Raw genomic sequence first — 12068 nt, forward strand, 5'->3', positions numbered from 1 at the left:
ATTTTTTCAAAATATCACTGATACTCGCCGAGTGCAATCGCACCTACTCGGCGAGTAGCAGTTTATTTAGCAGTAAATTTTAATTTTTTTTAGTACATTTTTTTTTGTTCTTTTTACGATTTTATTCTGTTTATTTCAGGACTTTCATGACCAGAGGATCAAACACCCCGCTGGTAGCCCCGTTTGAAGATCCCGAAACCGCATTGAAAAGAAACAAAGGAAAGGACGTGGAGAGTTCAAGTACACCAAATAAATCACCCTTGTCCAATTTGAAGACTGTTTTTGGGAAAAAGAAGAGCAGCAAATCAGGAGCATCCAGCGCTTCCTTAGTAATCGACGAACCGGCTAAGGAGGATATCGAGTACGAGACCGAAGAAGAAAAGGACCCGACATACGAGCACGAAACCGAATCCGAGGAAGAGTTAGCTGTCACAATGGCTAACATTGATGAAATCCCCATGGGAGAATGGAAGAAGAGGATGCGAGACGACACTGGCCCGGGACTTGTGCAACCCGCAATTCTCGCGACTGCTACCTTCGAGCTAAAGGGTCATATCCTAGCTTTACTTAAGGAAATACCTTTTTATGGAAAAGACCATGAAGATGCCTACAAACACTTGGATGAAGTCAATGATGTAGCTGATTACTTCAATGTTCCAAATGTGCCCCGCGAGACTCAGCTACTTCGTATGCTTCCGGTGACATTCAAAGGTGCTGCAAAAGACTGGCTCAAATCACTCCCCCCCGGATCAGTCACCACTTGGGCCAAGATGAAAGAAGAATTCATTGATCACTTTTGCCCACCTTCCAAGATAGCCAAGTTGAAGAAGGCCATTGCTAACTTTGAACAACAAGCTGGAGAGTCGCTATACAAAGCTTGGGAAAGGTACAAGAGCTTGCTAAGAAACTGCCCACACCATGACCTCAACAGCCAGCAAGAAGTGTCCATCTTCTATGATGGAGTCAATGTCACAACCAGGCAGTTGCTAGACTCGCAAGGCCCGCTCACAAAGAAGCCACCCCTGGTGATCAAAGAATTGATTGAAGAATTCTCTAAACACTCTAGAGAATACCACAACCCTAGGCATGATGTCACTAGGGGAGCTGCCTATGCAGCTACTGAAGACTTATCTGCGGTCATGGCTATGATAAAAACCATGGATAGGAGGATGGATAAGATGGATCAAACAATCCATGCTATTCAGGTGGGTTGTGAAAATTGCAATGGGCCTCACCTCACTAGAGACTGTGATTTAGATGAAAATGGCAACAAGAAGGCGCAAGTGTGTTACTCAAGTGGAGACCGATATGATGAAGACTGGAGAAAACAAAAGAAAGATTGGCTCCCTTATGAAGAGTACAAGAAAGCCAAGGAGGAAAGGTTTAGGCAAAAGGGGAGAGGGTTCTACCAAAAAGAGGAGCCGGTGCAAGAAAGGAAGCCAAGCTTGGAAGAAATGCTCACAAAATTTGTAGCTGCTTCAGAAAAAAGACACAGTGACCATGATGCTGCAATTCAAGAAACAAGGACCATGCTAAGGAACCAGCAAGCATCTATTCACAATATAGAGACACAGCTTGGGCAACTTGCTCAACAAATCAACCAAAGATCACCGGGCGAACTCCCTAGCAAAACTGAAAATAACCCACGAGGTGCGCAAATAAACATTGTCACAACAAGAAGTGGGAAGATAATCACTCCCCTGGCACCTATTCAGACTGAGTCATCCAAGAAATCACAGAAGGAGGAGCCAGAAAAGCAAACAGAAAACCAAGAATTGCACTCTAACAGTCCTACTCGTCGAGTACCACGTATGGACTCGGCGAGTACATCTCAAAAACCCACCGCACAGGTTCCTGAAAAACTTTATCAGCCTCCCATGCCATATCCAACCCGAGCTAAGAAGGAGAAGCAGGAAGAGGAGTATCAGAAGTTTCTAGATCACATCAAGACTCTTCAAATCAACATACCATTCATTGAAGCCGTCATGCAAATGCCCAAATATGCAAAGTTCCTTAAGGAACTCCTCACCAATAGAAAGAAGATGGAAGAAGTGAAGAAGGTGGTACTCAATGAAAACTGCTCAGCTGCTATGCTAAATAGGCCACCTAAGAAGAAAGGCGACCCGGGGAGCTTGACCTTACCTTGCCAATTTGGCAACTTGACCATCATTCATGCCTTAGCCGATTCGGGAGCAAGTGTGAATCTAATGCCATATTCGTTCTTTAAGAAGCTAGATCTCCCGGAACCAAGGCCAATTCGCATGGCAATACACTTGGCAAACAAAACAGTCACCTTTCCAAGAGGCATATGCGAAGACATACTAGTCAAGGTGGATAAATTTGTCTTTCTTGTTGATTTCATCATTCTAGACATGGAGGCGGATCCACAAGTACCAATCATCCTTGGAAGGCCCTTCCTCAACACGGCCAGCGCTATAGTAGACATGAGAGACTTAAAGCTCACCTTGCGGGTCGGGGACGATTCAATAACATTCGGGGTGGACCAAGCTATGAAGTATTCTAGGAGCAGTGACGACACGGCATTCTCAATCGACATGCTTGATGAACTATTAGAGGAAGACATACCTGAAGATTCCAGCAAGTTTGCAGCTTTAGATGAAGCATTTGATCCAGAAAAAGATTTACTAGAAATTGAAAGACTGTTGGAAAAAGCGGAGTATGAAGAACTAATGAAGCAATATGACAGCCCTACTTGCCGAGTAGGGCCGATCTACTCGCCGAGTATATCTGAAGAAAAGGCAGAAATCGTAAATGCAGCCACAAACTCGCCGAGTACCCTACCTGTACTCGGTGAGTCCAACAGTCAGAGCCAAAAATCAGAGCTGAAAACTTTACCAGATCATTTGGAATATGCGTTTCTCGAGGAAGGCAACCAAAAGCCAGTAATTATAGCCTCTGACCTGACCAATTCTAAAAAAGAAGAACTTGTGCAAGTATTGAAGAGGCGGAAACGGGCCATAGCATGGAGCATCACCGACATCAAGGGAATAAGTCCATCCTATTGCTCCCACAAGATCAAACTGGAAGAAGGAGCAAAGTCGGTTGTACAACACCAAAGAAGACTGAACCCAAATATGCAAGAAGTAGTCAAGAAGGAAGTGGTCAAGCTCTTAGATGCGGGAATTATATATTCCATTTCCGACAGTCCATGGGTGAGTCCGGTCCAAGTGGTGCCCAAGAAAGGAGGGATGGCGGTCATAACCAATGAAAAGAATGAGCTAATTCCGACACGAACGGTAACCGGTTGGAGAGTGTGCATTGATTATCGAAAGCTAAACGATGCCACTCCTAAAGACCATTTTCCCTTACCTTTTATTGATCAAATGCTAGAAAGATTATCAGACCATAGCTATTATTGTTTTCTAGATGGATTTTCGGGGTATTTTCAAATACCCATAGACCCAATGGACCAAGAAAAGACCACATTCACTTGCCCAAGTGGGACTTTTGCTTATAGACGCATGCCTTTTGGGTTATGCAATGCACCCGCGACTTTTCAAAGGTGCATGACAGCTATATTCCACGATATGGTGGAAAAATTCATGGAAGTTTTTATGGACGACTTTTCCGTTTTTGGATCATCTTTCCATGATTGTCTCACTAATCTTGACTTAATGCTTGCTAGGTGTGAAAAAACCGACTTGGTACTTAATTGGGAGAAATGCCATTTTATGGTTAAGGAGGGTATAGTGTTGGGCCACAAGATTTCCAAAATGGGAATTGAAGTGGATAGGGCAAAGATAGACACTATTGCCAAATTACCCCCACCAACCAATGTGAAGGGCATTAGGAGTTTTCTAGGACACGCGGGTTTTTACCGGCGTTTCATAAAAGATTTTTCCAAAATAACTAGACCTCTAACACAACTACTACTAAAAGATGCACCATTTAATTTCACTAAAGAGTGTTTAGAGGCATTTGAATTTTTAAAGGAAAAACTAACTAATGCCCCGATCATTATTGCACCAAATTGGAACTTACCTTTTGAGATTATGTGTGATGCTAGTGACTATGCATTAGGAGCTGTCATTGGTCAAAGGTTTGATAAGCACTTTCAACCCATATATTATGCTAGCAAGACCCTAAACCCAGCCCAAGAAAATTACACCACCACGGAAAAAGAATTACTAGCTGTGGTGTATGCCTTTGACAAATTCCGCCCTTATTTGGTTTTATCTAAAACTACTGTTTTTACTGACCACTCGGCTATCAAGTATTTGTTTTCCAAACAGGATGCCAAGCCAAGACTAATACGATGGGTGTTGCTTCTTCAAGAATTTGACATAGAGATACGAGACAAGAAGGGAATGGAGAATGTGGCAGCCGACCACTTGTCAAGGCTTGAGAACCCGTAATTGCAAGAAGATATAGTAGGAGACGACTTCCCAGACGAGTACTCATGGTGACAGTGGGAGAAGAGCCATGGTTCGCGGACATAGCTAATTATTTAGCTACAAAATACATCCCGAAAGACTTTAGCAGCCAACAAAAGAAGAAATTCTTTGCTGAAATAAAATATTACTTTTGGGATGACCCATACCTCTTCCGAAGCTGTGCGGATGGAATCATAAGAAGATGCATATTCGGGAAGGAAAGCCGGAAAATACTAGAGCATTGTCATAGCGGGCCCACAGGAGGACATCATGGAGCACACTACACGACGAAGAAGATCTTTGACATTGGGTTTTATTGGCCAACAATTTTTAAAGATGCAACCCAATTTGTCAAAGAATGTGATGCTTGTCAAAGGGTGGGAAACATTTCATCTCCAAATGAAATGCCACAACATAGTATCCAAGTATGCGAGGTGTTCGATGTGTGGGGAATTGACTTCATGGGACCATTTCCCATGTCTAAAGGAAACAAATACATACTAGTGGCGGTGGACTACGTATCTAAGTGGGCGGAAGCACAAGCATTACCAACAAATGACGGACGAGTGGTAGTACGGTTTTTAAAGAAACTATTTTCACGGTTTGGAGTCCCGAAAGCCCTTATTAGTGACCGAGGCACACATTTTGCCAATGATCAATTGGAAAAAGTGTTAAAGAAATATGGAGTCACCCATAAGTTTTCCACATCATACCATCCACAAACTAGTGGACAAACCGAAGTAACAAATCGAGCCTTAAAGCGAATCTTGGAGAAATCGGTGGGGAGCAATCGCAAGGAATGGTCGGATAAGCTAGATGATGCACTTTGGGCCTTTCGTACAGCTTTCAAAACACCTATTGGTACCACACCATATAGGTTAGTTTATGGGAACCAATGCCATTTACCGGTGGAGCTAGAACACAAGGCGTTTTGGGCATTAAAGAGTTGTAACTTCAACATGGATGAACTAAAGAGCAACCGGTTAATGCAAATGAATGCTCTTGAAGAACTAAGGAATGATGCATACTCCAGCTCATGGCTCTATAAAGAAAAGACTAAGATGTGGCATGACAAGAGGATCAAAGATAAACAAATTCATGAAGGTCAAAAAGTGTTGCTCTTCAACTCAAGACTCAAGCTTTTCTCGGGAAAACTCAAGTCCAGGTGGGATGGGCCTTTCATAGTGAAGACGGTGTTTCCACATGGTGCTATAGAGCTATTATCAAGAGATGGCACGCCTTTCAAGGTCAATGGTCATAGGGTTAAAACATATGAAGAAGGAGTCCCCCGTAATGAAGGAATGGAAGAATTGCTGTTGTTGGAAAAGAATGCAGCCACGTAGAAGGGGAGGAGTCCAGCTAATGACTCCCTAAAAAGAAGCGCTTCTCGGGAGGCAACCCGAGTTTCAAGTTTGCCTTTTCTTTCCTTTTCTTTTACTTTAGTTTTTCTTTCTTTTCTTCATTTATTTTGAGAACATAGCTGCTTGAGGACAAGCTATGCTTAGAGTGTGGGGTGGAGGTTTTTTTTTTAAAAAAAAAAGGAGAAAATACATAAATTTTTTAAATCTATCACAAAAATTTTCAACTGTAAGGTTTACTCGCCGAGTAGGGCCGTATACTCGGCGAGTACTTACCCGAGTAACCCGAAAAAACGTGTAACTGCATATGTACTCGGCGAGTACTTACCCGAGTAACCCGAAAAAACGTGTAACTGCATATGTACTCGGCGAGTAGGTCCGTTCTACTCGGCGAGTAGCCGATTTACACGGGTGAATAATAAGTCTGTAAAAAGTGGGTTTTTCACCCATTACCCCTCACACTCGCCGTGCACAACAACCCTCGAGCAGCCAAGCGATTTTTCGCGAGTTCGTCCAACTTTCTCTGAATTTCTAATCGTTTCTCATCGTTCAACCAAAAAGGTAACATATTTACACTATAAACTCCTTAAAGGTTTGATCTTTATCACGGATTTGCCCCGATTTGACTTGATTTCGGATTTGGGGGTTTCCTCCAATTCTAGGGTTTCAAATTAGCCATGAATTACGCGATATTAGGACGAATTTCTTTATGATTTGTGGTTAGATAATCTATTACAACAAAACCCTGTAGGAAAATTGGATTATTAACTGCTATACACAGGTCCGAGCCATTCCCAGTCCCGCAGTTCATCCTACTTGCCGAGTAGAGTCGTGTACTCGGAGAGTAGGTCACAGGCAGACCCAATATTTTTTTGTTTTTAATTATTGGGTGTTGTTTGTTGCTGTGTTCTTGATATGTGTATACAGGTAGCATGGCAAGAAGGGGTCAATCTTCGCGAGGGGGAAGCCATGGTGATATGCCATGGCTATCTTTTCAACAAATTACGTCCAAATCATCAAAAACAAGAGCTCTAAACAGACTGGAGGCACTTAGGCAGAAGGAAATTCACCTTCCAAATGCAGTGGATTGGGGATGGATGGGAAATGTTGGTTTGGAAGAAGAACTCACCCCGTACTTGGTAAAGGATTGCAATTTGGGACATGCCAACATCACTTGTGATGGTTGGTTGCAGTTATTTAAAATCCAAGAGCCGGTTTACGCTGAGTTGTGCTGGGAATTCTTTGCTACCATCTCATTTCGAGGTGGTAGTGAGTTCTATAATCCTAACACAATCTCTTTCTCTTTGGGCGGGGAGCTGCGACAATGCAGCATGGTGGAGTTCTCATGGAGGTTGGGTGTTTATGACCAAGACATGGTGATGACGGACTATTTTGAAGCCTTCTTGGAAAATTGTTGCAAAGAACTTCCTGAGGAGGTGGTGGCGTCTACATGGTGGAACACAATTGCCAACCGAGTCTACATTCCCTCCACCGCGCAAAAAGGTCACATTCGTTCTCCGATCCACCGACTCATTCACCGGTTTGTGGCTAGTACGATAAACATGCGGAAGGATGGGGAAAAAGTCCCCACCCTTGACATCTTCTACTTGTGGAGCATCATCACTCCAGACGTTTTTTGCAACCTTCCTTACTGCATTGCCAAATTTCTTGCTGAGGGGGCGGTCAAAGAGAAGATCAATTCAAAGATAAATGGAGGCATGTTTATTACTCGACTGGCCAAGTCGTATGGGATACTTGATCTACTGCAGGCTAGGGCGCTCACGGTTATCCACCCTCCACCATTCAACACTGCACTTTATAGGAGGGCACGGATAGTTGAAAAGTTTGGTGATTCCTTCACTATTCCACATGAAGATGAGCCGGCGGTCCCCGAGGAGCCGGGAAGGCGGGTCCGACAAAGGAGCGAACGGGTGCGGGAGGATCCACCGGTTATTCCGGTGGAGGATAATGATGGTTGGAACCAAATAGAGTACCGACGCTACTTGGATGATATTGGGCAAGGGGTAAACTACACTAAACAATCTTTCGAGTACCTCTTTCAACAAATGCAAATTGCCCCAAGACCTGGACCCGACTATCCCTATATCATGAATTGGGATGAGAGGATGCGAAGAAGAGATGGAGAGGGAGGAAGTGGAGCAGGAGGAGCTGGAATGGATGATGAAGATTGAAGAATTTGTTTTTTTTTGCTTATGATGTTTTGTTCTAAGACAATTGTTAAACACTTTGGATTTTGTTTTATGGTGGTTGGATTATTAGTGTCACTGTTAGTTTTTTTTTCAGGGATTGAAGATAGGGAAGCATACTAACTAGTGAGGGTCAAGAAAGGAATGAGAGATTTTTAAGCAATTATGGAGTCTTGTCCTTAGGATTGAGTCTGTAAGGGTCGAGGGTCATAGGGAGTGTTGTTGCTGAAGGAATTCGAGTGAGGGTCAAGTTACATTTCTGATTTCAACACCAAAGTCGAGAGAAGCAGCGACTAGAACAATTTTGGAAAAACACTCACTACTCGCCGAGTGCACAAACTCTACTCGGCGAGTCCATGCGATATTACACGATCTTATTTTGCATCAAGGCCTACTCGCCGAGTCCACGATCCTACTCGCCGAGTAGCCTGCTACTTTTGGAATTTCAGAATTGCTTTGAACATTTTCACTGCAACATTCATACACTTTTTGTGAGGGATTACTACTAGAAACTTTCTAACGACCTTGTTCCGTGGAATTTTTGAGCTGTCAACCACACGAGACGCATGACACCCGTGCCATGGATGAGCTGTTCCCATGGCTAAAGTCAATTGAAGAAGGAGCTGAAGAGGAGAGTGGCAACCTATCGACTGCTACCCCAGGGGAGTTTGTTCCAATTCTCTCTATATTTGCATTTTTATTTTGCATAATATGCAATGAGGGCATTGCATAAAATAAGTGTGGGGTAGGGGGTTAGTCACATATTAGAAAATTTAGAATCTTAATTTAGGCTAATTTAAAAAAAAAATTGTTGCATACCAAAAATATGACTTAAGGATTTAATTTAGGAAATTTTGGTAAAAGAAAAATTAGGATTCCATGTTAGAATTATGTTGATAATTGCATGAAGACCCAAATGTTTAGTTGAGCCTATATATGTTCCAGTGCATTTGTGGCTTCCTTATTTCAGTGAAATCATGAGACAAAAACACAACCTTGCTCAGCCTGAGGGATGCAATATGTTTAGCAGCCTAAACTTGAAATGTATCCAGGAAAATTGTTATCATTAGCCAATAAAGGTTGAGATTGAGCGCCCCTGTTTAAGCATGTAGGGATTTGAGTGAAAAAAAGTGAGGAATACATGGTAAAAAAAAAGAGAGAATTACTAGAAAAGTTGTAAGAATTTTGGAGCAAATAAAGTGAAGATCTAAAGATCAAAATTCCAAGAAAATCCAAAGAAGTTGAAGATACCAAAAATCAAATAATAAAGGTGGTAAATTCAAAGAAATCAAAGGTCAAATATCAAAGAAGAGATGAATTCAAAAGAGCTCCATAGTGGTATCAAAAAGTTGTAATTCTAGATTATGTATGCTTGGGTTGCTCAATTAAAAATACCTTGAGGGTAAGAGGTTTTCTGCGGATGGATTCGGAGGGTTGCATAAAATGAGCATAGTTCGAGATGAGTGGGCAAGTGTTTATGAGGATTGTGAGTATTTGGAGTATGGGAGGTTTTTAGGAAAAATTTTAGACACAAATGCATGCGTTGCGGTCTTGGCATAATGGCTGGGTTAGATTGGAGTTGTTATATATGATTTTAATATGTTTAAAATTTAGTTTTGCTTGGGGGCAAGCAAAAGTCAAGTGTGGGGTATTTTGATATGTGCATAATTAGTTAATTATTTAGTACATATTCTTAATCATTTTTAATTAATTATATGAATAATGTGGACAAAAGGTACTTAAAATGTTTTGAATTTTGTTTTCAGTCCAGAAGATATGCTTGGAAGTAAAATGGAAGCAAGGAGAAGCAATTGAAGATCAAAGAATGAAAATAAGAGACAAAAGACCACCTACTCGGCGAGTAGACGACTCTACTCGGCGAGTACATGAGGATGTTCTAGAAGATAGCTACGATTCCTGATTCAAGACGGATAACTATGCACCTACTCGGCGAGTTGGTCCTGCTACTCGCCGAGTACACCCTGTTTTGAGATATCTATAAAAACCGAATCTTTATCGAATGGGACGACATTCCTGGCGATTTTTGAAGGTCAAGCTGCGATTAAGAACCCTAGAAGATGCTGAGGAACCCTAAGCTTCAATCTTTTGAAGAATTCAAGAAATTAGGTTAATCCTACCACTTAGATTTAAGAATTGAATATGTTTGATCAAGAAAACCTTGTTTTTATGATTGTTTCTACTGCAACTATGAACTAAATTCGTTTTGTTTCTGTTTGGGGAATACCAAGGAACTCCTATGGTTTAATTATTAGTTTTTATTTGATTGTTTATTGGTGATTTATTAAATTAAGTTTGTTAAAGAACCTTATGCATTAATCACTACTATTTTCTGTTAATTGGAAGACAATTAGGCTGCATGAACATCTCTTAGTTGTTAACCTCATATGTCTATGTGAACAATAAACCATATGCTTAGAAGTAATGATTATGAAACTAAGATTAATAAGACAATAGGAAGATTAATGTGTGAGCTTGTTTGAGAAACCATCAAACAAGAGGTTAATTGAATTAATAACTTAATTGACCATTACAAATCTTATTTAATCCAAACCATTAATCTAGCGAATTAATTAGTTTAAACACTTGATCACCGCTTAAATTAGTTAATTGTCTAAGGGTTAGGAGTAATGAACATGAACCTAACCATTATAATTGGTAACCAATAGCAATTAATCTATCATAAATACAAATAACCATAGGAGTGAATTGGTTGAACCTAAATAGAAACATCTTTATCAAACTTGGTGAATAGTTGTTGCTTTAGTTATTTAGTTAATTTAGTGTGCCTAAGTTTCTAGCCTTGCAAAACTAGAAGAAACCCCTTTTACTTTTATTAGTTGTTTTAGTTAAAATTAGTTATTAGTTTAATTTCCCGTTCCCTGAGTTCGACACCTTACTTACTAATCTATACCACTAAAAGACAGGTTCACTGCCTTTGTGTGTTAAATTTATTAATTAAAAGTAGGGATAAAACAAGTGCATTTTACACACATCAACACGCATACCTGTTTGAATCACCCACATCAGGTGAGTTCATACCCCGTAATGAATCTTTTAACTGTTTTAAATGCTTTTAAGGGGGGGGGGGGGATACAAGTTGAACACAATGATAATTGTGTAATTTTTTTTATAAATGTCTTTCAAAATGTTGCTTATGTCTTCTATAAGTGATCAAAACATTTCAAAAACTATTTTAAAGTTATGTTGCTTTATAGTTTAACAAAGCTCCGTTATTAAATGTGACATCCCCATTTTCACGGCCAAAAAAGACCGATTTTGTTTATGCTTTATAAAAATTAGAGTACTTCGTTTCATAAAAATGTTGCGGAATTTGTTCCCAGAAAAATACGATAAATACGTTATCAAAACATTTTCGAAGAAACGTATTTTATTCATTTTAAAACATTTGGGATGTCATCGTTAAGATAGGAACATAAGCATAAACGGAACTTACATTTATTTACACTAGTGATCTACATCTCTTTAATCTCTCAGTGTAATGTCACTTCATATCGACACCTGTGATATAAATAAACTGAGTGGGTCAGGTTGGGAAACCTGGTGAGTACATAGGGTTATCAACCCACAATAATATAATTATTATGTTTAATCATCAAACAGTTAACCCAATTACCCATCCCCATTATCTTCTTTATTCTTAAGGATCTACCCTAAGAATCAGATATTTCTTGTTCATTCATTCCTAAGGAATAGGTACGAAGTCCATTGTTGTCAATGACACGGCTGTCAAGCACAGCTGCTAGTTCTATCACTTAGGGGCAGCTGCCAGAATTGTGACATTCTATATGAGGCGCAACTGCCAGTATTGTCCTTCGAGCACAACTGCTAGGGTTATCTCATTTATTAACAGTATCGTTTGCGAGAGTCCACTCGCAATACATGTCAATGGGTTTTTAGAGTACACCGGTGAACACATCGTTCACAACACCTACAGGTTGCGAGTCTGCTAGTGTTCCACTGGACTGTCTAGAATAGTCCGTGGTTGTCATCCATACTCTGCTGAATGACGGGGCCATCATTTGGGAAAAAGGCTTCTCACATCGTCCACCTCTCACACTCACCTCACG

General features: G+C 40.7%; 1 non-coding gene across 1 annotated transcript; it reads right to left on the bottom strand.

Annotated features, from left to right (window-relative positions):
* Positions 1–818: 818 nt before the first annotated feature.
* LOC145071663 (small nucleolar RNA R71) lies at positions 819–925 on the bottom strand. The gene has a single exon (XR_013690670.1). It is a non-coding gene; the product is annotated as a small nucleolar RNA R71 (small nucleolar RNA).
* Between the last annotated feature and the right edge of the window lie 11143 nt (positions 926–12068).

The sequence above is a fragment of the Lactuca serriola genome, chromosome 8 (genome assembly GCF_051521515.1).
Source record: "Lactuca serriola cultivar US96UC23 chromosome 8, Lser_US96UC23_V15, whole genome shotgun sequence".
Classification (NCBI taxonomy): Eukaryota; Viridiplantae; Streptophyta; class Magnoliopsida; order Asterales; family Asteraceae; genus Lactuca; species Lactuca serriola.